Here is a 26,221-nt window from a genome sequence, read left to right on the forward strand (position 1 = left end):
GTCAACTCTATACCATGCATGTGTCAATCTGTCAATTTAAAAAAAAAAACTGAGAATCTGAGACTTACTAGTATAATACTCCACTTGGAGGGCTAATGCTTTGGAGTTAGGGTTGAGTTGTATTTCTCCATTGCTTTCACCATTTGTCCTGTCTCTGGTGGCCATCTGATAATAATTACATAAGTGACAAGGACAAGTCTGGTGAGGAGAGGGACTGCTCTATCCACTCTGCTCAAGGATACTGTTGCAGATGGAGCTCGGTGAGTTCAGGGGATGAAAACGTGTTCTCATGTCTTCATGGGGTGGTTGTAAGGCTGAGGGAGACCAGCATGGGCTGTGTTTCTGTCCCTGGCCTCTGTGAAGGAGAGAATCAGACTGCTGGGGGGGGGGGGGGGAGACTGGGATGGGGAGTCTTTCTGCCACAATGCTACACAGCTGTAACATAACAGTGATGTGGAATTCAGTGGGTATGGGACTGAGAGCTGTCAACACACTCGCTGGTGCCTGGTGGAGGAGGCGTGTGTTCATAAGCGTGGTGCTCTGTCCCTGGGGATCGGGGCCAGGGCTCCCAGAGCCTCCGGGGTTGCTGGCAATTGTGGGGAGAGGATGATCCCTTCTCTCTCCCTGCCTGGAAATCCCAGAATTTGGATTCAGTTGCAACCTCAAGGCAAATACTCCATGTATTGAAATTGTGTTTCCAGTTTTTCACAAGTGAACTTAAAACACATGTATCTAACTAACAGTGCATAATCCAAGTGTTTCAGCCTCACACAGGCAGCCTGCTGTTGGGAGACACAAAAGTGAGGGAGCTGAAAGGGGAGGGGGGGCTCGCTAGGGTGGGGTCCAGGAAACCTTGCACCCCAGGGCACTCCACATCTGAGCTCTGATGGCCCTAGGAGCAGAGGCTGGACAGCCAGTGGAAGGATGTCACATGATCTTATCGTCATAATTACAAGAGCTGAGAGTGACAAGTCCATGTCTGCACAGTGAGCTGGAAGCAGTATTCCAAACCCAGCCCCCTCCCCCACCTTGCTGTCTCTCGGCTGGGGCTGGATGCCTGGCCTTCAAGGCCAGCTCATCTCCCCTGCAACACACACACCACCTGAGGTTAGCGGCTGACCTTCCTCACACTTACTGCACGTGTTTGCACGGCCTGAGGTGCCTAATCATTGCTTCACGCACAGTGTACAACTCCATCCATGGCGGCTGCTACCCAGCCGGTGACATAGTGCGGCCCAGACGGAACAATGCTTGTGAACAACCTCCAGGTCCTCCAGGTCCTCCAAACTCCCAGCCTCCTAGGTGTGACTGTTCTTGTGTTCCTTCTAGAATGACTTAGGGCTCCCAGCATAAACTCAGGTTCTGACGGGGGGGCTGCACTCACAGCCTTGTTATGGAAGGACAGTCATCAGAATTATTCAAGAAATGTCATTTCATTTTAACTAGAAAGGTTTTCAACAATTAGTTGGTTTTTAAATAAATCAGGCAATGTTTACCTGAGGCTGTGACTGGATATGACTCTGCATCGTGCCAACCAATGGACGTAGCAAAGCCCAGTGGGGTGTGTGTGTGTGTGACGGTCCTGTCCAGCATCAGTGACAGAACCACGGGGTGTCACTATCTAGATACAGCAGCAAAGGCCTCTGGGCCCGTGTCCTTCACAGAAGTCCTGCTTGAGTCTGTGCACTGAACTTGGGGTGCTGCCTTGCCTGTCCCCTGTGACTGCTGTGTGTCAGGCACACACGCCATGCTCACCATCCCTGTGCACTTGTTGCTTTTCTGTAGCCTTGACAAAATGCCTGAGGAAGCAGCCTGAGCCATGGAGTCACATCGTCCATCCGCGCGCATCACTCCTTGTGCTTCAGTAGAACAGCATGGCAGCGGAGAATGGGAGGAGAGAATCCTCACTTCCTATCAGATAGGAAGGAGATGGGGAGCAGAGAGGGAGAAGGAGGAAGGGAAGGAGGGACAGGGAGACAGGGAGAGGGAAGAGAAAGAGAAGGAGCAAGGGGCCAGGGACACAATAAAATCGCTGGTGTCACCAAGGGCTCTGTGGCCATTAATCATTAAAGAGGCGTCGCGTGAACACAAGCAGGGTGCTACCTCCATAACGGAGGCCGTGGATGCCTGCTGTGTGGGCAGACATCGCATGCCACACGGATGTGTGGGCAGAGCGGATGGTGGGGTTCATCCTCCTTCTTGGTCTGAGAATTATGACTTGTTTGTTTCTGGAAATTTCCGCCTCATATTGTCAGAGTGGGCACTGAACTCTCAGAAAGCCCAGCTTGCATCAAGGGGATGCTGTGCTTCTCAGGAGTGCGGTGCTCGCCATCTGCAGCTTAGTTTAAGCGGAAGGGGCTGGTGAGAGCGTGATGCCCCGGCTCTCCACGGGCCACGGGTCCCAACCATCAGGCCAACTAGGGATCAGCAGTGACGGTCAGCAGAGTGGTGCCCGTTGGCCCCTCTGACATCACCTGCAAACCACAAGCCCAGCCTTGGACGGTATGTGGTTTCTCCAAATTCAAGGCCCTTCTTTGGGTTTTCTGGGGAGTCTCAGATGAGTTTGGGCTTTGTGGGCAGATGGTGTTTGGCTGTCAGGGGCGAGGGCACATCAGTGGCTTCTCAGGGAGGGACACCTCATGGCCAGGGCCCTCTCTCCAGTTTGCTGGCCACAGCTACATCCTGGGCCCTTGTCTGGAGAATGTTCTTTGCCTGTAGTCTGTCACCCCAGAAGCTATTGTTGGCCTAATATTGGAGGTGTCACCACTGATCAAGGACTTTGGCTTCAGATCCAGCTTGATCCAGTTTGGGCTCAACCTCTTCCTGCCCCCGTGGCTTTGTGGGAGTCACTTGTGAGTTGTTACAGGGGGTAGAGGGGACCCTCCGCGTGGAGCGTCTAACATGGCTGCCGTAAATGTGATTAGGTAGCAAGGGGCTGCCACACTGACCTCTGGGCCTGTGGCTCCACCCCGGACCTGAGCTGTGGCCCTTCTGTCCTTTTCCCAGGTCTCTCCCACATAGTTTCTAGATTCACCCCTACAACAGTGTCTCACAGATGCTTCACAGCAAAGCCACAAGGGTCAGAGTAGGAAGCTCGTGGGAAAGACCCTCCCCCTCCCCTTCTCCCCTTCCCCCCCCCCCTCCCCAGTCAGGGCTCTGGCTCTGCTGCTTCCTCTCACCTTGGACTGCAGGTCACAGAAAGACCAGGGGCCAAGCGGGAGGCAGGGAGGGGCCTGGCCTGGCCGCAGGTGGACAGGACAGGCAGCACTGCACGCTGCCTCTGGCCTCCAACATCCCTGCTTTTCCACCCAGGCCTGGGAGTATCCCGGCCATGCGACCCAGCAGTGGAGATTTGAAGAGGAATCATAAAGATGTTTTTGCCTTGAGATTTATGGATGTGCTGCCCAGCCGGGAAGAAGAGAGCTGACCTTTCTAGGTAGACAAACCAGAATGCAGCCACACATTCGCTTTTGTGGCAGCAGATTGTTCCCGAGCGGGGCGCCGCATATTTTCATCATAATGCTGGTTTTGTTGTCAAGTGAATGCCCCACTGTTCCTTCCTGTGGAGGAGGGATTCATTCTGAGTTCAGAAAACTTGGTCCGTGGTGGGGAAAATAGGTGCCTGTCCTCAACAATGCGTGGGGAAGGAGTTGTTAGGGCTTGGTGATTTACAGTTTCCCAGAAAGCTTACATTCACTCTGAGCTCTATTCCAAATGGAGACACAACAGTTACCTCTTGAAGATGACGCTGTTGAGACCGAAGACATTTTCTTTTCTCCCTCTGTCCCTCTCTCCTTCTCTCCCTCCTTCCTTCCCTTGCCCCAACTTCTCTCTCTCTCTCTGGTCTTAAAGCTGGACTCTGATTTGTGAGGTTTATGCAAGGTTCATCCTAATGAACTAGAGTAAGTGGGGTAAGATTAGCCAAGTGGGGGTGGGTAGAAGATCATTGAGCCAAAACTCTTAAGGGTCTCTGGCCAAAGAACTGACTGACTGGCAAATCATCTACTTAGCTGGTTTTCCCAATGGCACAGCCTTTCTCAGTCTAGCTACTCAGGAGACTGAGAGCTGAGCATCACAGTTCCAAACCAGCTCCGGTAGCAAAGTCCATGAGACTCTTATCTTCAATTAACCACTAAAATGCCAGAAATGGGACTGTGGCTCAAGTGGTAGAGCAGTCACCTTGAGCAAAGAAGCTAAGGGACATCACCCAGGCCCTGAGTTCAAGCCCCTGTACCAGCACCGAAAACAAAACAAACCAACAAAAACACATCTTAGCAATAACTCAACAGACGTCTCTGCTGTGGATAGTGTGTTTCTGAGCAAGAGGCTTGCCATTTTCAGGGTGGGTTTCCCTCTCTCTGAAGATGCCAGTCCATGTCCTTAGTCTCTGAGGAATGGCTCTGAATGTCTGTGAAAGATAAATGATGTCAAGCCAGTCACTTCCTGACAGCCCTGAGACCAGAAGCTACCTTAGCAAACAGCAGATCAACCACACCCCAGGCCTCCTTCACCCCCATCCCCTTCCCCCCATCTCCAGGGTGTATGGGCTCCAGCTCCTGCGTGGGGCTCTGCCCTCCTAGGTGTGGACACCAGCAGGCACTTGTAGGTACAAGAGCATCCCCTGCTTTGTACCTGCACCGCGTGGTGTGTGTGTGAAGGGTGTGTGTGAAGGGCTCCAAGGGGGACCCTGGGCTGGGTGTGCAGGCATGCGCCACAGAATCTCTACCATCAGCTCCTATGAATAATTGCTACAAATCACCAAATATTTAGGGGTCTTGGGTGCAGGTCTTGGATGGCTGAGAAGTTAGGTATTTTTTTCAGGCTTGGCAACATCGTTTTGAAGATCTCACCCCACTGTCGGATGGCTCGAAGCTAAGTGCTAGGCAGACTGGCATCTTTCCAAACTCCAGCATGCAGGGAGACTTCCTACCCTGGACCTCAGTACTTCCCGCAGCCTGGCTTTCCTGCCTTAGGAAATAGAAAAACCAGCAGCTTTGCTGATGCTTGGAGGGTAAACAAGAAATCTGTGAGCTTGGCCGAGGGTGTCAACAGCGAGCATCTGAGCCTGGGTAAATCAGAAACATGACACATGGTCTCAGGTCTGGTTGGTGGAAGACCCCCGGGGTCCAGTGAAGCTGTCTGAGACTGCAGATGACGCCAGAGGGCCACAGCAGGGCACTGATCCCCTCCCATGGAGGTGGCACTCATGATGGGGGCTCCACAGCTTCTTTACTGCTGCCACAGCTTACCCTGTGACCAGTCCAAGTACATTTATGGCCAGAGTCACTGTGCTTGAAGGACGGAGAATGACGGACAGTTCCTACAGACCCAGGCTGTGACTCATTGAGTTGGGCCTTCTGGGAAGAACAGAATGAAGCCGGAGCTGGGGAAGCTGGCCTGAGGGCTCGGCTTGCTCACTCCAAGTTGATTCCAAGGCGGTGTTCCCCATACGGATGGCCTGGCTCAGAGTTCTGAGTGCCCTTGCTGTACAACACCTTAATCCAGCCTAAAAAAGTCAGGTGCCAGAAATGTGTATTTAAAGTAAAACACCAATGTGCGTCAAGAAAAATACTTTAAATGTTGCTGTCCATTTACAACAAGAGCTTGCTGGTGCCCAAGCTGCTGGACAGCATAATGTCTGCCCACTCAAATGTTTCTGATGCCTTCGGCCCCCGGGTGCGTGTGTGTAAAGACAGCTTACTTTTGTCCGAGTTCAGAGATCTCCAGACCTGTCCATCTCAGAAATCATTGTCGTTCCCCCCTTAGATGGGGCAGGTCCTAAACACTGTAGTTTTACTTTCTTCTTTGCAAGGATTAGATTCACAATAGCCTCGCTCACTTGGCCTTTCCCTGTGGTGTGGGCCAAGTTCAGCAGCCGGCCACTTCCTGTGGGAGCCCCGCCCCTTCTGCGGGCAGTCCTCTCCTCTGTGGAGCCTCTCCCCTTCGGTGGGATTCCCCCCGTGGTGGGAACCCCCCCACCTGTGAGAGTCCCCTTCTGTGGGAAGGATTTCCCCCTCGGCCCCCTCCCTTTGGCGCTGACCTTGCCTGGCCGCCCGCCTTCCTCAGGGTAGACTTCCCCTGTCCCGAGCTGTCCCGGCCCTTTCCCTGGGCAGGCCAGGCCTCCTCCCTGCTCTGCTCCCTCCACACAGAACGGCCCCGCTGTGTGCTGGGACACCAGCTCTGTGGCCTGGCCAGGTCCAGGGCGCTTTTGTCTGCAGGAAGGATGTTGCCAGCCTGGCTCTTTCCAGATATTTCTGGAATACAGAGCTTAGTGATAGTGGTCCTGTCCCTAGCAGTGGATGGATGACCCATCATTCACAGTCCTTCCACAGGAATGTAGAGAAGGAAGAGAGGCTGCCTGAGGAAATGGCAGCGTCGCCTGGGGTGTGGAGGAGGAGGGATAAAGCCAAACCCCGAGGTGACAAAGGTGAACTGCAATGGAGGCAGCTTCCCCAGGGTAGCCCAGCCTAGAGGGTGCTCCTTGGTCTGTAGGCCTCTGTGTCCTCATCTCTAAGACAGGTCTGTGTGTCTGAGCATAGTCCTGAGATGTGGGCTCAGGTAGCCCTGAACTAGCACAACGAATCTAATGTGGTTCGCTCTCCTTCCTCTTTTGGGAGGATGTTGCCCTTCATGATAAGAGCCGGAAGCTTCTAGCTTGGGGAAGGATGTGGCGCAAACTTTTTGCTGGCCAACTTCACTGCCCTATCCCAGACACTGCCTTCCCCTCCCCCACCCCAGTTCTTCACGGTGCTTCCTTCACGGGAGGAAGGCTTCGCTCCACATTTCAGTTACCATCTGCATCAGAGCCCAGGCTAAGGAGATGGCCACAGGGTACCGGTTTACTTTAGAGAACACTCTAATTCTGCACTTTGAGGAAGCCATAGCATTGTGTGATCATGGGTGACCCACATGCCAATCACACATTCCCAGCTCTGTGCAGCATCTAGCCATCATGTACTCTCCGCCTCTCCTGATGCATCTATCTATCTATCTATCTATCTATCTATCTATCTATCTATCTATCTATCATGTAGTTGGCATGGTTCAGAGTACTCTTGCTCTGTTTGAAAACATTATATCAATGTTTGATTTTAATTTATTGTTTGTGCTGGATTGGGGTTTTGTCAGCGGCTCATTCTGTGAATAAAGGATGTTGACAACGTTCCTGGCCTCCCAGATCCACACCTCCCCATGGCTTTCCTGTGTTCGACTCAGCTGCTGCATCCCCTGCAGCACAGCTCCAGAAGCTCCTGTGTCACACTGAGCTTTATGTCACGGTGCATTTGGGGACAGCTTTGAGCATCTCCGTCCGACCTTCTGAGACAGCAGAGGGCATGTCTGTTCCTGGCCCCGGGCCAACCCCACAGGTCACTCTCACCAGCATTTTCTATGTGTTACTGTGGAGCAAATGGTGTGGGCATGTACAGTAAGTTATTCTTCGAAAGCGCAGAACACATCCTGGGCAGACCCCACCTCCTGCCCAGCACTCACAGCCCTTAGGTCCACGCTTGGGGTCTATGTTGTATGCGGTTTTGAGGCACCGGTAATGCCCGGGCCTTATATATTGGTTAGCAGATTGTCTCCTCGTCATTTCAAATAGCTTCCCTACTAGATGATGAGACATTGTTCCATGTATCTTTTAAATTTCATTTACAGTACTTCATTTTTAGTGAGTATACATATTACTGAGTTTGTATAGTTTAAGCCTGTATCTTTGTCTATGACTTACTAGCTCGAATAGCTTTTCTGAGGATTCTTTGTTATTTTCTATGTAGACTGAAATTTTTTTTCTTTCTAACTCCCATGTCTTTTATTTCTTTTTCTTGCCTTATCACATTGGCTAGGATTGCCAATACGAGGTGGTTAAATATGAGTGTTAAGAGCAGATATCATTGCTTTGTTCCCAGCATTAGAGGATAATCATTCCGTCTTCTAGCATTAAAAATAATGTTAGACGTGTGGTTGTGTGTGCCTAGGATGGCAGCTACTAGGGAGGTAGAGGTTGAAAAGGTGATGAAGGAGGATAGTGAGTTTGAAGCCAGCTCAGGCAAAGACTTAAATATAACCCATCTCTATCAGTAAGCTGGGCATAGTGGTGAGTGCTTATCATCCCAGCTATGTGAGAGGTATCATTAGGAGGATCATTGTCTGAGGTCAGCCCTGGTTACCTCCTCACCAAATGAAGACCTTACCTGAAACGTAACTAACCAAAAATGGCTGGAGGCATGGGTTCAAGTGGTAAAGCACTGGCCTAGCAAGCATGAGACCCTGAGTTCAAACCACAGTATTAAAACAATAATATTAGCTAAGGATTTGGCCAAGTCTATTTAAAATTCTGTAATAACCAGAGCTGTTTCTTCTTCTTTGGCTTCAAACCCACATCCATGAGTCAAGTGTTTCATTTATAACCACAAAACAATTTATAGCTACTTGTTATGATTTCTTACTGTAGGGCCTTTATTACAAGCCTTGCCCGGACTCAGATAACAAGGAGTCTGTTTTGGTAGAACACGTGTGCTCCATCAGCTATTTTAAAATAGTGACAATGGCAACATGATTTTCCTTCTGGGTTTGTGCAGTGACACTGAGCGAGTCTCCATCTTCAGGTTGATGGAAGCTGACAGCCCTCCTGTGAGCCAATGAACTATTCTCTCCCCAGCCAGGACAGAAGAGCCGTGTTGTGTTCATCACCTGCAAGGAGCAGATCCGCTGGTCTGCAGGGCTAGGGAGGCTCCTTTGGTCCATAGAGAGACCGATGGTAGCACCGTCTGCAGCATGGAAGGGCCTAGGGACATTATGAGAACACTCAGTTCTTGTGGTGAAATGGAAGCCATGGGTGGCAGGCCCATTTCTGTGAAATGTCCACAACAGGGAAGTTCATAGATAGAGATGGAGGAAGGAGATGGGTGGCTGCCAGAGAAGAGGAGAGGTGGGGCTGGGGAGCTCAGAAGATAGGAGGCTCAGAAGATAGGGTTACTTTTCAAATGACAACCAGTGAATGGAGCATTGGAGACAGGAGTGTTTCACAGCATGCAAATTGTGTGTTAATGAGATACAATTTGTTCATAAATGTATGCTTTTTAAATTTTTTTTTATTTTTTGCCAGTCCTGAGACTTGAACTCAGGGCCTGGGTGCTGTCTCTGAGCCTCTTTGTGCTCGAGGCTAGCGCTCTACCACTTGAGCCACTACGCCACTTCCAGCTCTTTTGAGCAGTTTACTGGAGATAAGAGTCACACAGGGACTTTTTTGCCTGGGATGGCTTCAAACCTCGATCCTTAGATCTCAGCCTCCTGAGTAGCTAGGAGTACAGGTGTGAACCACTGGCACCTGGCAACACAGGCTTCTTAAGGAAAAGAACCTGGGAGTTAAAAGTATGGTCAGGTTGGACCGCGGTGCAGGAGCTGGGTCTGCAAGGGTGATGGGCTGAGGGGTGATTTTGCAGGAAGGAAGCTGTGTTCGCTTCATGAAGAGCACTTGTCTGCTGGAAAGTGTTGGGGTTGGATGGTGAGCACTCAATCAGCCACCCCACTACAAACTGACAGAAGGTACAGGAGGCCGAAGATTAGAACACGGTTGGAAGCCAATGGTTACCGCTGAAAGAAGCTGCCATGTCAGAAACAGACATGCGCACAAGGGCTGGTGGCATGGGCAGGGATGAGCACCCGAAAACTAACGCTTTCCTTCTTTTCTTCTCTTTTTCAGACGATAGCCCTTGTTTCACTTTGGTGAGTACAAAACTTTCTAAAATTTATTTCTGATGTCTAGTTCACGCGATTGTTTTGTTTTTCAAATGTGGGATTTAATTGCTAGAGAAGGCGTGTCTTGCTGAAGAAGAAGGTCTGGTGGATGGAAGGAGACGGTGGCGCCTTGTGCCTTACCTGGGTTGGACAGGTTCACAGCACACGCTTGTCTCCTCTTTATCATCTGGCTCAGCTGCTCAGTATTGTTGAGACACACTGTCCGCGGGCTTCCCTTTCTCTGATTTGTGGTTTCTTTCACAAGGACCCTCCTTATCTCCGTGACACACATTTGAGGCCTACGAGGTCTCCCGGAGGTGCAAAGTTGTACAGGTGATAATAGCTTCGTAAGTAGGTGTGCAGTGGGGAAAGCTGCTGGACAGGAGCCTTTCTGAATCTCACTCTTGCTTTTTGGGATCCAGGCAGTGGCAAATGTCCATTGCTTTGATGTCCTTAGAAGAAGACAACTTTAAACACAGTAGCCTTTTCGGTGATCTACTTAATCATCTTCATGCTATTAAGTTTCCTAAAAAAAAAAAAAAATCGAGGGAAGTAAGTCTAAGGGGCTACAGGGTGGGCACAGAGAACATGCAGAAAGTTCTATGTGTCCTTTGTCGTTTGTAAATACCCCGCACTGGCAACTAAGAAGCTGTACAGGTTTTCAGTATTCCACGGCTATGTTAAAGTCGGTGGATGGGTTCATATGTCCAGGGCTGGCCCTGTCCTCTAGGCAAGGAGCCTTCTGGGGTGCTATTCTGTCTAGGCATCAAAGCCTGCAGTTCTCTTGGGGTGATTGAAGGTGTTTTCACTGCATGGTTATTTCTCTTATGTTGATAAGCTTTGTTGAATATAATTGTCGATCTGTGAAGCAAAAGACAAAGAAGCCTCCCTTTGCTACTCGCTAAGCAAGTTTTAGCCTCCATGTTCTTGTGCATCATCCTGAGTGTCATCGATTCTCAGTGGCACACTCGGCCTGCACAGATGTCAATGGAAGATCGTTGCTCAAATAATAATTATGGGACCAAACTTGAATGAGAAGTCTGCAATCCCTGTTGCCTTCCCATCCTGTTGCCAGAGGGGTTGGCTCGCCCCTTGTTGGCCTCAGTGCATTCTGCACATGATGTTTATTGGAAGTGGTGGGTTGCAGTTTTGCGGACGTGCCGGGTATGCTGGAATGGAGAATTTTGAGAGTCAGACCTTGGGGTTTCATTTTCCCAAATACAGGGTACAGGTGCAGGTTTGTTACCTGTGTGTTCCTTGGCTCTCCACCCAGTGCTGGCCACTTCCACACGAGCCTTCTGCCCATTCTGGGACCTCCCAACCTTCGGGCCTGTTGACTGGTCTGCCTGCTGATGTAGCCGGTGCCCCCTGGCTGAGGGGGCCTGCCAGAGGTGCTTTCTGGGCTCTTCATCTCTCCAGCTCTGTCTCAGACCTGGGGAGATGTTCAGAAGCTGGTGTCCGGCTTCGAGGTTGCAAGCGCACCTGCGTGCCCCAGTCTCCACCATGCCAACGCAGTGCCGGTAGCATTTCCATGGCGCCTCTCGTCCCAGCCTTTGCCTCTATTTTAGTTCCTGGTTTCAAAGTGCTTCTGGTTTTAGAGGTCTTCCTCTTGGACTGAGGAGTGTGTACTTGGGGGCCGGGCCTCCGACTTGCTGCATGCACTTAGAATCTGCCCACTGGGCCACTTCCCTTACTGGGCATCGAGCATCTTGTGTTTTCATTGCTCGGCATTTGAGACTCAGCCCAGAGCTTCAGGGTTTCAATGGACAGAGACAAATTTGTTCCTAACTTCTGGGATTAGAAACTGGAGTGAGTCAGAATTAAATCAACAGTGCTCCCTGGCAGAGCAGGGAGCTCCCTGCGATTGGAGAGCGTCACACTTCCATGCACACCTGGCGTCAGAGGAGCCTGATGGCTGCTGGATACACTTACACAAGTGTGCCTCCTTGCTTGCCCTCTGCCCATCTTTCTCTGGGATTGTGACACTGAAGTGAAAAGTGAGAAGGTCAGAATTTTCTTTTTTTATTGTGAAAATTCCGTACAGAGGGGTTACAATTACATGGGAAAGATAATGAATACATTTCTTATCAAGCACTGTTGCCTCCTCCTTTGTTTCCCCTTCCCATCCCTTCCCATCCACACCCCCCCTTTCCCCCCTACCTGATCCTCTCCCCCCCAAAAGTTGTAAAGTTCGTTTTTCTCTTTTTTTTTTTGTCGGTTGTGGGGCTTGAACTCTGGGCCTGGGCGCTGTCCCTGAGCTCTTCAGCTCAAGGCATGCGCTCTACCACTTGAGTCACAGCGCCACTTCGGGTTTCTAGTGGTTTATTGGATATAAGAGTCTCACGGACTTTCCTGCCCGGGCTGGCTTTGAACCGAGATCCTTAGATCTCAGCCTCCTGAGTAGCTAGGATTACAGGCATGAGCCACTGGCGCCCGGCTTAAAGTTCGTTTTTCGACATAACAACTTGTACATCTCATTGCTGCAATGGGTCCACCTGTATCCCTATTTAAACGATTTGTTTTTTCCCTTCCCCTCCACAAATTATACCATCATCAAATACAGTGAAAGCAGGGTTTATACTGTGGGGGAGGGACATACAAAGCAACAAAGAAATCATCTTATAAATGTGTTAGAAACAATCGCATGAAAGAAAAAAAACATTTGAATACATATCTTGGGGTTCATTTCCCTCACATCAACTTATCTGACGAGAAGGTCAGACTTTAATAAATGCCAGCTATTGCGACTTGCTGTCCATTAACATCATCACAGAATGAAGGCAATTGTTTCCAACTGTCTCTTCTTTCAAGAGACTCTTGGCTGGTGGCTGCGGTAGCGCTCCCTTTACTTCCAATAATCCTTGCTTTTCCATCAAACACACTCGACGCTAATATGTGATATATGTGCCTTTCAAAAGCCACGTTAACATTTTCCCTGTTGAATTGGACCAAGGCAAGCCTTTTCCAGCAGCGATGCTCATTCTGACATTTCCCTTTCACTTTTCTTGTTTGCATTTGACTGTAGACTTGTGGACATGGTCCTGTAGCTCATGCCAGCCCTCAACTCTAACCAAAAGTCTATGTACTTTCTTTTTTTTTTATTGTAAAGATACTATACAGAAGGTTACAGTTACATGAGTAAGGTAATGAGTACACTTCCTATTGAGCATTGTTACCCCCTCCATTGCTTTCCCCTTACCATCTTTTCCCTCCCTACCTTCCCCGAGGTTCTTTTTTTTTTTTTTGATTGTGATTAAGTGATTACATAATTTCCCGAATTTCACAGTATTGTGGAATAATGATGTTCATTTAAAGTCACAAGTTCATTCTAACTTTCCTGGAGCAAATTGTCTATCACAGTCTATAACATATAACGGTGTTCACATGTTATACACCATACATGTGATCAGCAGCATGGGGATATTTAGTAGTGGTTCGACCAGATGAGTGGGAGTTCTTTGTTTCTTAAATCCTATTAGTTTTGTCATATCACCTAACATTTTGGATTTAGCATCCACTTATATCAGGGAGACCATGTACTGTTTGTCTCTTTGCTCTTGGCTTACCTCGCTCAACATGATTCCTTCTAGCTCCATCCATTTCCCTGCAAATGCCATTATTTTGTCATTTCTAATGGCTGCATAATATTCCATTGTGTATGGATACCACAATTTTTGGATCCATTCATCTGTGGTGGGGCATCTGGGTTGTTTCCATATCCTAGCTATTGCGAACAGTGCTGCAATAAACATGGAGGTGCACGTGTCCTTGTATATTGGTTCCTGTTGTTCAGGGTAGATGCCTAGAAGTGGTATGACTGGGTCATAAGGGAGGTCAATATTTAGCTTTCTAAGGACCCTCCAGATTGCTTTCCAAAGTGGTTGTATAAGTGTACATTCCCACCAGCAGTGTAATAGGGTTCCTCTTTCTCCACATCCCCTCCAGCATTTATTGTTGACTGATTTGTGGATGTGGGACATTCTGACTGGGGTAAGGTGGTATCTCAGGGTTGTCTTTATTTGCATTTCCTTCACCACCAGGGATGATGAACATTTCCTCATGTGTTTCTTTGCCATTTTTATTTCTTCATTTGAGAAGTCCCTCTTTAGTTCCCTTGCCTATTTAGTAATTGGTTTAAAAATATGGAACGCTTCACAAATTTGCATGTCATCCTTGTGCAAGGGCCATGCTAATCTTCTGTGTATCGTTCCAATTTTAGTATATGTGCTGCCGAAGCGAACACAAGTCTATGTACTTTCAAAGGAGCTTCCCCTGGAAAGTGCTCCCAGCTTGGTGGGAGTTAGTGGCCTAGTGTTTAATGCAATGCAATTTCAGAATTAAGAATTTGTCAGGTACCAGTGGCTCATGCCTATAACCCTAGCTATTCAGGAGGCTGAGATCTGAGGATTGAGGTTCAAAGCCAGCCCATGCAGGAAAGTCCATGAGATTCTTATCTCTAATTAGCCACCCCAAAAAATCTAGAAGTGAAGTTGTGACTCAAGTGGTAAAGCACCTTGAGAGAAAAAGCTCAGGGCAATGCCTAGGCCTTTAGTTCAAGCCCTAGGACCAGTGTGTACACACACATACAGACAATAGACATACATAGACAGACAGATACACACACACACACACACACACACACACAAGAAGTTATGGAAGAAACATAAAGAAAATTTAAATATTTTCTCCAGAATTTTTCAGGTCATATTTTTATACCTAAGAGTCCTAAATAAAATTAAATTTTTAAGCCTAAGTGTGCTAAATAAAATTAAATGATGTTGTAACTTGACTATTTCACTTTGGCATGTGGAAATACCAAGGAATTAGGAAGAACCAAATTGTAACAGTGGATTTTGAGTTTTACTTAGATTTCCTTTTACTAGTTTATTTTCCCCCATGGTCTATGCTTCCTCCTCTGTCATTTTGAACACATGGGAGTTTTCTCTTGGGATTATTTTTCTTTCTTGGCTTTGGTGTAAATAACGGGCTCCACAGAAGGCATAGATGTTCTTCTTTTCTGTAATTCTGAGGTTTCTGGGCCTTGTTTGTGCTCTCACGGGCAGGGCGGGGCCTAGCTGGTCTTCTGGGCCTAGCAGCTGACTGGTCTCAGCTGGCAGAACACAGCTGCATGTCCTGCTCTGGCCTTCAGAATCAAAGAAGCAGGGAGAAAGGCTCTGTGTGCGGGGCAGGAAAAATGATGACTTTCTGGTTTGTGAGGTCCAGATTCCTTCCTTTGAGTGCACTTGAGCTTTCTGTGGGCATCAAGGATTTTGAGATTTCCTCCCAGGCAACAATGAGATTCCCCATCCACCCCTCTCTCTGTCTCGGTCTCTGTCACTGTCTCTGTCTGTCTCTGTCTGTCTGTCTGTCTGTCTGTCTCTGTCTCTGTCTCTGTCTGTCTCTGTCTGTCTCTGTCTGTCTCTGTCTGTCTCTGTCTGTCTGTCTGTCTGTCTGTCTGTCTGTCTCTCTCTCTCTCTCTCTCTCTCTCTTTCTCTCTCGGTACCTGGAAGCCAGTGGAGGTTGGGAAGGTATCTTGGGAATTTAAGGTGAATAGCCACTTAATCCTCTTCCCACTCAGGATAGATTCCACATAGTTCCTAGCAATGGCTTCTAGAAGCATCTAGTGGGTACTTCCTCCTAGCAGAGGCAGGCCAGCAATTGGTCACTTTTTCCACCTGGAGGAAGGAGGAATCTGGATTTCCCCTATAACGCAGCCCCCGGCAGTGCCTGCAGCAGACCAGGAGCTGAGCTGGAATTCTAGGGCCCCTTTCTCCACAGAGGCAAACATGGGTTCTTCAGAGCCAGGATGCAGCCCCAGTGTCATCCCAGGAGGACAAGAGGTAAGGGTGAGGGCCTGGGAGGAGCAAAAGAAGAGTCCTTTTTCCCTCCTTTGTTTTATCTCATGCTTGCTGATGAGTTAGAAAGGACTCACAAATTAGCTGCAAGAATATCAACAAGGGGCCTTCACTGAGTGAACATCTGGCAAGTTAACATTGTCCGGCTCCGAGCAGGACATCTGGGGTTGAGTTTCTCACCCAGCCCAGCTCAGCCAGTGGAGGGGGTTGGGGGGGGCAGATGGCACAGAGTCACCGTCTGTCTGGGCCTGGAGGGTGATCAGCCTATCAGGAACCAAGAGAAGTTCACCATTCTAGCCGAACGATGTCTACCCATTGTGGGCTGGCATCTCCTACTTTTATCGTCAAAATGGCCCTCTTGATTTTTCCTTAACGCTGGATTTGTGAAGAGGTGTTTTAATGAAAAGCGACACACCCAGAGAGAAGCTGTGAGTTGGCTGGGGCAGAGCGGGGGCTGGCCTGGAGAAGCCTGTCCTTGGTGGGGAAGGCTTTCCTGTCTGTGTGGCTCCAGATGGCGTTGGCAGCTGCAGGCCTGAACCAGCTGCCTGCAGGGTGGAGCCCCACACAATGGGGGAGAGGAGACCAGAAACTGCTGAGCTACTGGGAGACTTAGCCCCACTGGGCCACTGAACCCAGAAGGAGGTCAGGTGGCAACTCCAAGGCAGGGAGACAAAATCCCCTGGAGCCAGGAACTGGCCCTCAAGGCCGTTCTGTCTTTCGGAGACATCCTGTCACATCCAGTGGTAGAACTCAGAGCTGCCCGTCTGAAGTGACTTTCTAAAAAGCACGCTTTGTGATACAGCGTTTGGAAGAAGGTTTTTAAAATGTGAGGGGGAAAAAGAATCCTTGTGGAATTGCTGAGCAACCAGGTGTCATCTAATGGGTTCTCTGAAGAGCTTTTCTCCTTTGTTGAATAGAAACCAGTATGAGCCTACAGCAAAAATTGGATTTATGCTGTTATATGATAAAACAATTAACAAATACATATGTTGATGATACTTGACTGCATGCAGGCAACTGTACCAGGATTGATTGATTGCTATCAGAAATGGCACCAACTTCACCGTCACATTAGATGCCTATGTTGGTTAAAGCTACCAGGTCACCATGTAGCTGCTGAAAAATAACTAGACTAAAAACAGCACATTGGAGAAAAACAGTTTCTCTGTTTACTGTTTTGCCAGATCACTTTCCTGCCCTATGCTTAAAGCATCAATTGTGTGTGATGTGTGGAGATGTAGCTCTAGAGTGCCTTCCTAGCAAGACCAGGCCCTGAGTTCAAACTCAAAACTTAAATGGTAAGACATGCATAGGGTTTATCAAGTGCCCTGAATTCATGATCCCATCGGAGCCTCATAAGTACCGGGAAGTAATCTTGGTGTGTCTTGTTACCTCCATCTTAACGATGAGAGCACTGGAGACATTGCTAGGATGGAGATGCGGCAGCGTGATGTTACATATCACACATGTGTGTCCATATGTGTATGTATAATGTACATATGTATGCATAGGAGTATATACACACACACTACTTGAACATGAAACCTCTACTATTTCTTATAGCATATCAATCTTGGCAGAGTTGTTTGAAATCTATTAAATGCCATCCACAGACCTCTTCCCCCCGCACATCTTGAAATGTTCCTGTCAAACTAAAGCACTGCGCTCTTCATGAGTCCTGCCAAAGATGGCTCAGACCTGCTAAAACAAACACACATCCATTGTGAAAAATATCATTTTATAATTATGCAAGCAGCAGAGAACCTTAACATATAAGAATATATCTGGGATTCTACAAATGGTGCGTAGATAGGTAGATAATTATATTTTGGAGCAACTTCACATTCATCTGAGTTGATTTTGGCTAGAGTTCCCAATGATTTCCGCATGTTATCTGCTGACCAGATTTGGCTTTCTAATCTCCTTTTCCAGCCTTGCCTGCTTCCTTCCAGGTACTTAGCAACGCCTCTGCAAGCTCATAATTGTGCAAGTTCTTGAGAATGGAAGTGGTAGAGCACAGTTCTGACTTTGGGAAGTAAGTTTAGTCAGGCCAGTATTTGAGACCTTTCTCTAATAAGTAGAAATATGTGTTTTGCTCAGTTTTTTGCACAAAAAGATTGTGTAGAAATGGTTTCGTTCTAGGAAACTGGGTGAGTTCAAATTGCTGTTCCATCCCCTTGGGTTGCCTTCCCTGCATGAACTCTTAGGGACTGGGTGGGGATTTTATGAGTGTGTGTGTGTGTGTGTGTGTGTGTGTGTGTGTGTGTGAGTGTGTGTGTGTGTGTGTGTGTGTGTGTGTGTATGTGTACAGTGGCATGAGCACCCATTCTGGAACTTGAATTCTGGGCCTGGGTGCTGTCCCTAAGCTTTTTCACTCAAGGCTAGCACTCTACCACTGAGCCACAGCTCCATTTCCAGCTTTTTGACATTAATTGGAGTCTCTCAGACTGTCCTACTTGGGCTGGCTTTGAACCACAGTTCTCAGATCTCCACCTCTTCAGTGGCTAGGATTACAGGTGTGAGCCACCAATGCCCAGCCTGGCTGGGGATTTTTGAAGGTCTCTTGAAGAGAAGGTTTGGTCACATGAGGGGTACTTGTCTGGATTTAGGTGGAAGACAGACGCCCCTGGAAGGCAGTGATCACTGTGTATCTACCATGACTGTGGCCGGTTGCATTTGTCCCCTTTCCGTCTGGGCCGAGGCTGGCGAGTCTTGAACTTGTGGAGAATCTTCACTTTGGCCAGACGGCAGCTGTCTTGCGGTCTTTGCTCTTCCTTTTTCCCTAGCTGGCATATACTCTTTCACGCACCTCCCAAAAGTATGAGGCATATACAGGAGGACTTTATGAATGGAAAATTGCTAAGTGAAAAGCAGGCATTTTCTTTCCATGATGTTGCTCACACTCAGGAAATCAGCACTGGGGACCCCTGAGCCTGGACTTTAAGGCTTCTTTTCACAGAAATACCGGCTTGTCAAACACAGCCAGTTTCTCCCGCACTTCCGAGGTCCATTCTAGATGAGTCTGGGAACCACAAGATGGTTTATTCTGCTTGCAGGTATGGTTCCTTGCTATGACCGTTATGTGTTTAGAAGCCCTGGGCACCCCTCTGTACTTCCCCACTCCCTTCCCAGGGAGTTGTCGGCTTCCACAGAGCGGAAAGCGCAGGCCACGCCGCCCAGGAGAACTTGGCGGTCCGGCCCCACACACAGCACCAGCGGCATAAGGTCACATTCTCGGGAATCATTATTTCCCAAACCTATTTCTGGTTTCCTTCCAGTTTGAAGCCAACACTGACATTCTGTTATGCTGTTTCCTGTTGTGGGCGGATTGATTTAATTTTTAACGAGTGATTCACTGCCCATGGCCGTGTGTTTTCCTCCTGTTGAGCTGAGAATTAAGTCATGTTTCCTTTAAAATATTATTTTTGATATAAACTGAATGAAATGTACTCGGTAGTGGAGACCAAGGGACCGAGTAATATAATCCCTGTAGAGACAGAAATTAACCTGCGCCAGGCTCTTAGGAAATGGCAAACACAACCACGTGACTGTGATCTTTTCCAAAGAGGAGACCTGTCCCCTCCATCTAAAAATGGTTCTTTCATAATGGTGTTTTCAAAGGCCGTGTAATTAAAAAAAAAAAAGAGTATTTCAAGAGGTTTTACTTTAAATCTTGTCAGCCCGTTAGGAAGCCACACGGGAGGATTCCTTACTGAGAAACTCAGCGATGTTGTCCGTTACCCCTGGCTTTTGTAGGACTTTCTCCCTGTCTCCTCTGCTTATTCCGGGTGATCTGCCTGTGGGGCCGGTGCCCAGCACCCCCTTCCAGTCCCTGAGCCCCCAGAGCAGTTCAGCTCTGTCTTCTGGCCAAGCTGTCACCTCAGCATCATTCCCCAAGGCCACAGTAGCATGTGGACCCACAGGCGATAGAACAGCGGCCCCAGGCCCACGCAGGGAACAGGGAGCCTGTGTGAGAAGCAACCAAATCTTGTCCCCTTCAGCCAGCACGGGGGGCAGCATCAGATGTCAGAATGTGGCACCCTGACGCTGAGGTGTCACTGAGGATGATAAGCATGGCCACACGAAAATGTGCAGAGGTAGCAGGAGAGGTAGAAGAAAAAGGGATCAGAGGAGAAACAACCAAGATCAGAGGCAGGCAGACTGCTCCATGGAGTCTGTCTTGGGCAAAGAAGATGTGAAGGAGACAGGCCAGGTCCAGCAAGGGTGGAGCCTGGAGTTCAGGCTGAGGAGCTGGGGGACTGCCACCAAGCCAACACCTTCCAGGGCGTCAGCGTCTTCAGCCACCCGGGGACACAGGGAGTCATTGTAAAAGATCTGAAACTCGGTTCATCCCAGGAGGAAACAGACAAGTTTTAACACAAGAGCAATAGCACAAGTGGTCCCTGCTAGAGGTGAGCACAGTAAAAGGAACAAAGGGTGGCTGATGAGAGGTTGCTTCTGTTCTGAGATGACCTGGGCTTGAACTCAGGGCCTAGGTGCTGTTCCTGAACTGTGCGACTTGAGGCTGACATTCTATCACATCTCTACTTCTGGCTTTTTCTTGTCAATTGGAGATAAGAGTCCCTAAGCTTTATCTGCCCAGGCTGGATTTGAACTACGATCCTCAGATCCCAGCCCCCTGAGTAGCGAGGATTATAGGCATGAGCCACCGGTACCAGATGCTTATATTTGTTTGTTGGTGCTGGGGATGGGACCCAGAGCCTAAACATACTAGGCAGTGCTCTACAATTGGGAGAGCCCAAGATGACCTACCTTCACTCAGCATCCGAGCCTGGGCTTGGGGCTTGCTGTTGCCGAGAGTCTGTGCCCAGGGTAGCTGCTCCCTAGTTTTCTCCCAGGCCCAGTGGAGCCCAGAAGATGCCCAGCACTGACAGCCAAGCAGCACGCCTGAGTTACAGTCTCAGTTCCTCTCCAGCTCGCCAGAAACCCAGACGCCTTACCACACACTCAAATACCAAGTTGGAAACTGAAATGCCTCCTCTAGACACCTGGCTGCCATATCTGCAATCCAAAACCTGCATCAGCAGTCCAAAGAGCTGGACAGGAAACTGAGCGCTATAATCGAATCAGAATACCTCTGAGAGTGAGCTGGTTAAAAAGTAGGGCAAGGGACTCCCCGAGATTCCTATGACAGACAGCGGGTCGTGTCGAGGGGGGTCCCAGAGACCCTGGCACTGCTAACCTGCAGGGTATGCTTCAAGAGACCTGAACACTCACTACTTGTCCAGAGGACTCGCACTCAGAGCTGTGGGTTCAGCTGTACCACATGTGTATATTTTACTTCCTTTTGCTTCCTTTACTTGCTGTTTTTGTTCAATGCAACCCGAACCCCAGGTTCAGCTGGATCATAGCTGAGCGTTATAAAGGAGCTGATGTGGATTTCAAGCCTCCCTGTGACAGGAGGGCAGAGCCATTTTCAAGGGAGCCGACTCATTGTCTTAGCGTCCTGAGGGCTTTCTCAGCCCCTATGGGGTGTGAAGCCAGGAATGGCTGAGGAATGTGTGGCTGTAGGTGTGGATGGCCATGGCGGTCATTCTCTGTTCTCCATTCTGCCTGGGACAGCACTTAGCAGTGGAACAGGGCCTACCACACAGAATACCAGGTCACTTGTTCAAAGAACAAGAAAAAGGCTTTGCCTCTGTGCTCTCCCTCTGGACCTGTCATTGTGGCTTTTGTTCTGTTTTTCTTCCTCCTCCTGTCATGCTCCCTGAGCCCTGAGCCGCTCTGAGGCCTTGGGTTTGACAGCTGGGGGGAGCCGCAGCTCCCCTGGGGAGGTGGTGCACGGCCAGGGATGCTGGTGTGAGCAGGAAGCAGACTGTGGAGACCACGTCCTAGGGTGGTGTGGCAGACTCAGACCCTGGTCCCTGGCACAGGCGCCACTGCCCATCGGCAAAATGGGAATCCATAGATAAAAGTTATGATGGATTTCAAAGCATCAGGGTACTAAGCCCCTGGCCTGGAACCCTTCGAGCTGGCCTGAGTGACTCTGACCCCACACCTCTTCCCACACAGGAAGTAGAGATCAGGGCAGGGAGGTGTTTCCTATGGGGCTGGCAGGAGGAACCTTCTCCCCAGGACCAGCTGCCTTTTACAGATGGCGCTCCAGTACCCCTGACTCCTCACCAGGTTCTGGAAAAGTCTTCCCTGTCCATCCCACCTGATGCTCTCTGCCCCACCCTCACATGGGTGTGTTCTGCCACTCTGACTTTGTGTTGCCATGGAAATGTGTCCCACTCCTAGGACAGCCCATGTTTAACCAAGAGCGTCGACCTTCAGGGTGGGGAGAGGTCCCCTCAGACTCGAGCTGGCACAAGAGCCACAGTGAACCTCAGTCAAGCAAATAAGTACAATTGCAATTAATGCTCCTCATAGTACTTCATCTCCTTTTAAGGGCAAGCTGGGTATAAGCAAATCGATGAAATCAACCAACACCCATAAGCATCTCCAATAATCGTCAGTGGTTTTCTCTGCCAGAGTCAGGCTGGCCTTGGAGACTGACGTCTTTCTAGTTTGCAGGCGAGTTAGCTTGGTTCTGTGGCAGGGCGGACAGAGGTCAAATGGACTTGTTGGTTCTTCTGAGTTGCTCCATGCTGGAATGGAAAGAAGAGCCCCGCTCCCACGGCAGGCTCGGACTCACATTTCCATTCAGTTTCTCTGCTGTTAATTTCCAAGCTGGAACTATTTCTCTGCCTTCTGATGCTCAGGAGCTTCATTTGAGATGGCCCAATCCAGCAAGAGAGAGTAAAGTGTAGAAACTCGTCAGAGTTCCAGCAGGCACATTCAAACACCAGCTCTGCCTTCACAGGCTTCCTACAGCAAAGGGGTCTCGTGTCTGCCAAGACTTTACATAAGGTCCCAATACCCCATAATCCTGGGTTCTGTGGTCCCAACTCCACTACAGAGTTACCCAAGTTGCTACCTAGCTGATGTCAGGTATAGGACTGAGCCATAGCCAAGGTGACTTCATTAACAGCAACGAGCAAAGGTTGTTAGAAACACCTGTTTCCCAATGATGCTGCAATGTTCAACTCGTGTGGAAGGGATGAGGGGCTGACTAGAGCCTTCTGGTCATGTATATCCCAACTGCATGTGAGCGTACACGCACACACGCACGCACGCACACACATGCACGCACACCTGCACATACATGCATGCACACATACACACGCGCACACATACATGCACACATGCACACACGCACGCACACATGCACATACACACATACACACATGCACATACACGCATGTACACGCACACACATGCACGCACACATGCACGCACACATGCACATACATGCACGCACACACATGCACGCACACATGCACACGCACACGCACACATGCGCACACACACGCACACGCACACACACACACACGCACACACAATGCACACACACACACACACACACAGGTGCATATGCCCACACACCCAGCAATAGTATTGCAGACCACCTTGAAGTAGATGGATTTCACACACACACACACACACACACGCACGCACGCATGCACGCACACACACACACAGGTGCATATGCCCCCACACCCAGCAACAGTATTGCAGACAACCTTGAAATAGATGGATTTGACCTGTGTTTACGAGACGTGTCTTTGCGTGAACGGAGGAGCTTTCTCTGATAATTGGGCACATCATCTCCCCAGGCCTGTTCCTTGTCAAGTACCAGCTCGGTGTGAGAAATTTGGTGCTTCTCTAGGAAAACTCATGTAAGGGACCCCGATTTCCTAGAGTGATCGGTGATCGGCGATCGGCTTCTTATATCAGGACGCGCTGCCCTCTGTAACTCCAGCGTGGATGCGGGGCAGTGAATGACGGCTAATGATTTGGAAGGCAGTGAGCCTCTCGGAGGACATGTGGTGCCGTGCCTGGGGTTTCTGTTGCTTGGCAACATACAACTTTACCTGTTTTCCACCAAAAACTGCTTAAAGGGCTAGAGACAGCCATTCGGACAACCGTGTGTTAAGTGGATGTCCTCCAAACTCGCCGTTAAGATGCTGGCTTCCACGATAGAAAGTGAACCCTGGAGCATCAAGGGCACAGGTGAGGAAGAAGGTGCAGGCCCGTTCTCCTGTGTCACTTCAGCATGTCTAACCACACAGCCTTGAGTTGAGGTTCCCCTCCAGCATGAAGGACTCCTCAGGTATCCCCGAGTTTTCCCAGCTCTGGCACTACCACAGGGGCCAGGTCAGTACCAGCCCAGACCTACTCTCTGTCTCCCAGCTGTCTGCTGATGCCGTCTGCATCAGCACCTGAGCCTGGGCTGGTGACCACACTACTCGCTTCTCCACAGTGCAGGGGAGGGAGGCAGAGAGACCAGCTCAGGGGGGCACAGCGCGGCCACCCGTGCATTCTGCGACTCTGCGGGCCCAGACCCAGCCTGACTCATGCAGACCACTGTGAGTTACAGCAGATATCACAACCCCGTGTCTTTTCCAAGTGGGTGTTGTAAGAAGTGTGTCCATTTGCTGCCAGGCCTCTGAGTCTGAGGCCCAGCAACGTTTTTTTCCCTGCATGGGGAGTGTTGCTTTTATATTGCTGAAACAACAAACCTTATGTTGCAGGCAGGGGAGTCTTCACAGCAGGGTCCGGGTAAAGGAGAAGAGGGAATAGAAGAGGAGAGGAGAGGATGAAGAAGAAATAGAAAACGAACATGAAAGAAAGTCAGGAGGGCGGAGGAGACCAGACCACATCATCAAAATGACTCCGACTCAAGGGAACTTAATGAATTTGGCTAAACTTAGGTTTCATGTTTTCCTTGAAGTTCAGCTTCAGTAATCACCTGTGTTTCCCACAGAGCAGCGTCTAAACCCCTGTGCAGGTTATCGCTGCCCTGTTGATTAATTGCTGCTACAGCAGAGAGGCAGCTCTCAAAGAACAGGTTCGGAAAGAGCCTAGGGCGGCCCTCCCCGCCCCCCATGTCCCCTCCCTGGGACCTGAGCTCCCTGGGGAGTTAAAGAGTCCAGTGCTGAAATGGGAAACTCTCTGTCCTAAAGTGCTGTCCCCTGGCCCTCTGCTGCCCTTGGGCATGACCCTGCAGCATTCTGGCTCCTGGTCCAGTCTCGGGGGACCCAAGGCCCCGAGTTCAAGTCCAGCTCAGCCCTTGAATCATTCATCCCTCAGGAAGGCAAGGCTTAGGAGACCAAAAAAGCAGGGCCCAAATCTTAGTTTTTAAGCTAGTGTTTAAAATTATAGACTTGATTCATGTAAGCACGTGCCCGCATCCTGTGAAATGCACAAATGGCAGGAGCAAGAATATTCATTCAAAAGCACATATGGCCAAAAAACAAAGCAACACCAGAATACCCTACAGATCTGGGAACCTCCTAACAGAAAGCACGTACGTAGCTCCTCCATGCTGGTTTCCTGTACTTCTTTGGAAACTGTTTCTCAAGTTTCTGACAGCACTTAACGCTCCCTCCTTAGGATTAAGGAGGGTAAATCAGCGTCTCTGATGACGCTGTACCCAGCGCATTCACCCCAGCAGGCACAGTTCCGACCACTGGGAGATGAAGCTTAGAGTTCAGGTGAGGCCTGGTTAGGTGGCCAAGGTGTGTTTGCTGAAAATCCCGAGCCTGTGAAACCAGTGACTTGATTTGAGTGTGTGGTGTGACTGTGGGGAGCAAGGGGTCCTCTGGCATGCAGCATCACCATGGAAACCAATGGGAACCTTGGCTCCTTCCCCTCCCCCCCCCAATCAGAGCAGGCCCCAGCCCCAGCCCCGCCGCAGCAGACAGAGATCGTTTAGACAGAGATCGTTTCCAATGATGGCTCCAGAAACTCCTTATCAACAGACGACACAGGGAAGAGCAAAAGTCCCGAAAATAAATGGAGTCACAGGAGACTAACGTGTACACCAAAGCCGTGGAGGGAAGCGCGGCAGTGAATTGGGAGGCTGATGGCCAGGTGCCCAGTGTACCATCTATACCGCCTGCCCCCACCCCAGGCCTCATTCCCGGCTCTGGCACCCAGAATGAACCTCTAGGACCGCTGTTGGCCTGTACTGCTGTCTTTTAGAACATTTCCATCTCTGTTGGGGCTTTTTTTCTTTATAAAAGGCAGAAGTCGGTGAATTAAGTGAAATGGAGTTTACAAATATCTAACACTCCTTGGCACTCAGTAAACACCACGCAAGATGTCAGAATCACATTAAAGTGAGAGCCTGCGCCATGCACAGGGACAGTAATTGCCTGAAAAGCAAAACTAAACCAAGCAGCGCAGCAAAGCCCCTCTCCCAGCAAGGGGCCCCGCTGTGCCGCACACGTCTCCAGCATAGTGCCCTGTCACCAGAAGCATACTTTCTTTAAAAACTTGCGTGCTCACCCCTTAATCCCGGCTGATATTCAGGAGGCTGAGACCTGAGAATCATGGTTGGAAGCCAGCCCATAGGAAAGTCGGTGAGGTTCTTATCTTCAGCTAGCAAAAGGCTAGTGGAGCATAGCTCAAGTGGTAGAGCACCAGCCTTGAGTGGAAAGCTAAGGGGCAGCGCCCAGCCCCTAAGTTCATGTGCCAGGACCAGCCCAAAAGAGAAAGAAAGGAAGGTGCCAGAGATTCCCTAAGATGTGATTCTCCCCGTGGAACAGAAGTCGAGAAGC

At 49.5% G+C, this 26,221-nt stretch overlaps 1 protein-coding gene and 1 non-coding gene across 2 annotated transcripts in view; one reads left to right on the forward strand and one right to left on the reverse strand.

Moving 5' to 3' along the window:
- Ptpre (protein tyrosine phosphatase receptor type E) overlaps nucleotides 1-26,221 on the forward strand; it is a 120,145-nt gene that overhangs the window by 38,700 nt on the left and 55,224 nt on the right. Inside the window, exon 2 of the mRNA XM_042701458.1 lies at nucleotides 9,704-9,726. The gene's annotated coding sequence lies outside the window, so the exon portion shown is untranslated. The remainder of the gene's footprint in view (nucleotides 1-9,703; nucleotides 9,727-26,221) is intronic.
- Nucleotides 13,875-13,981, reverse strand: LOC122126896. Its single transcript, XR_006151031.1, has one exon. It is a non-coding gene; the product is annotated as a U6 spliceosomal RNA (small nuclear RNA).

Source organism: Dipodomys spectabilis, unplaced genomic scaffold, assembly GCF_019054845.1.
Source record: "Dipodomys spectabilis isolate Male_0828 unplaced genomic scaffold, ASM1905484v1 ptg000289l, whole genome shotgun sequence".
Lineage (NCBI taxonomy): Eukaryota > Metazoa > Chordata > Mammalia > Rodentia > Heteromyidae > Dipodomys > Dipodomys spectabilis.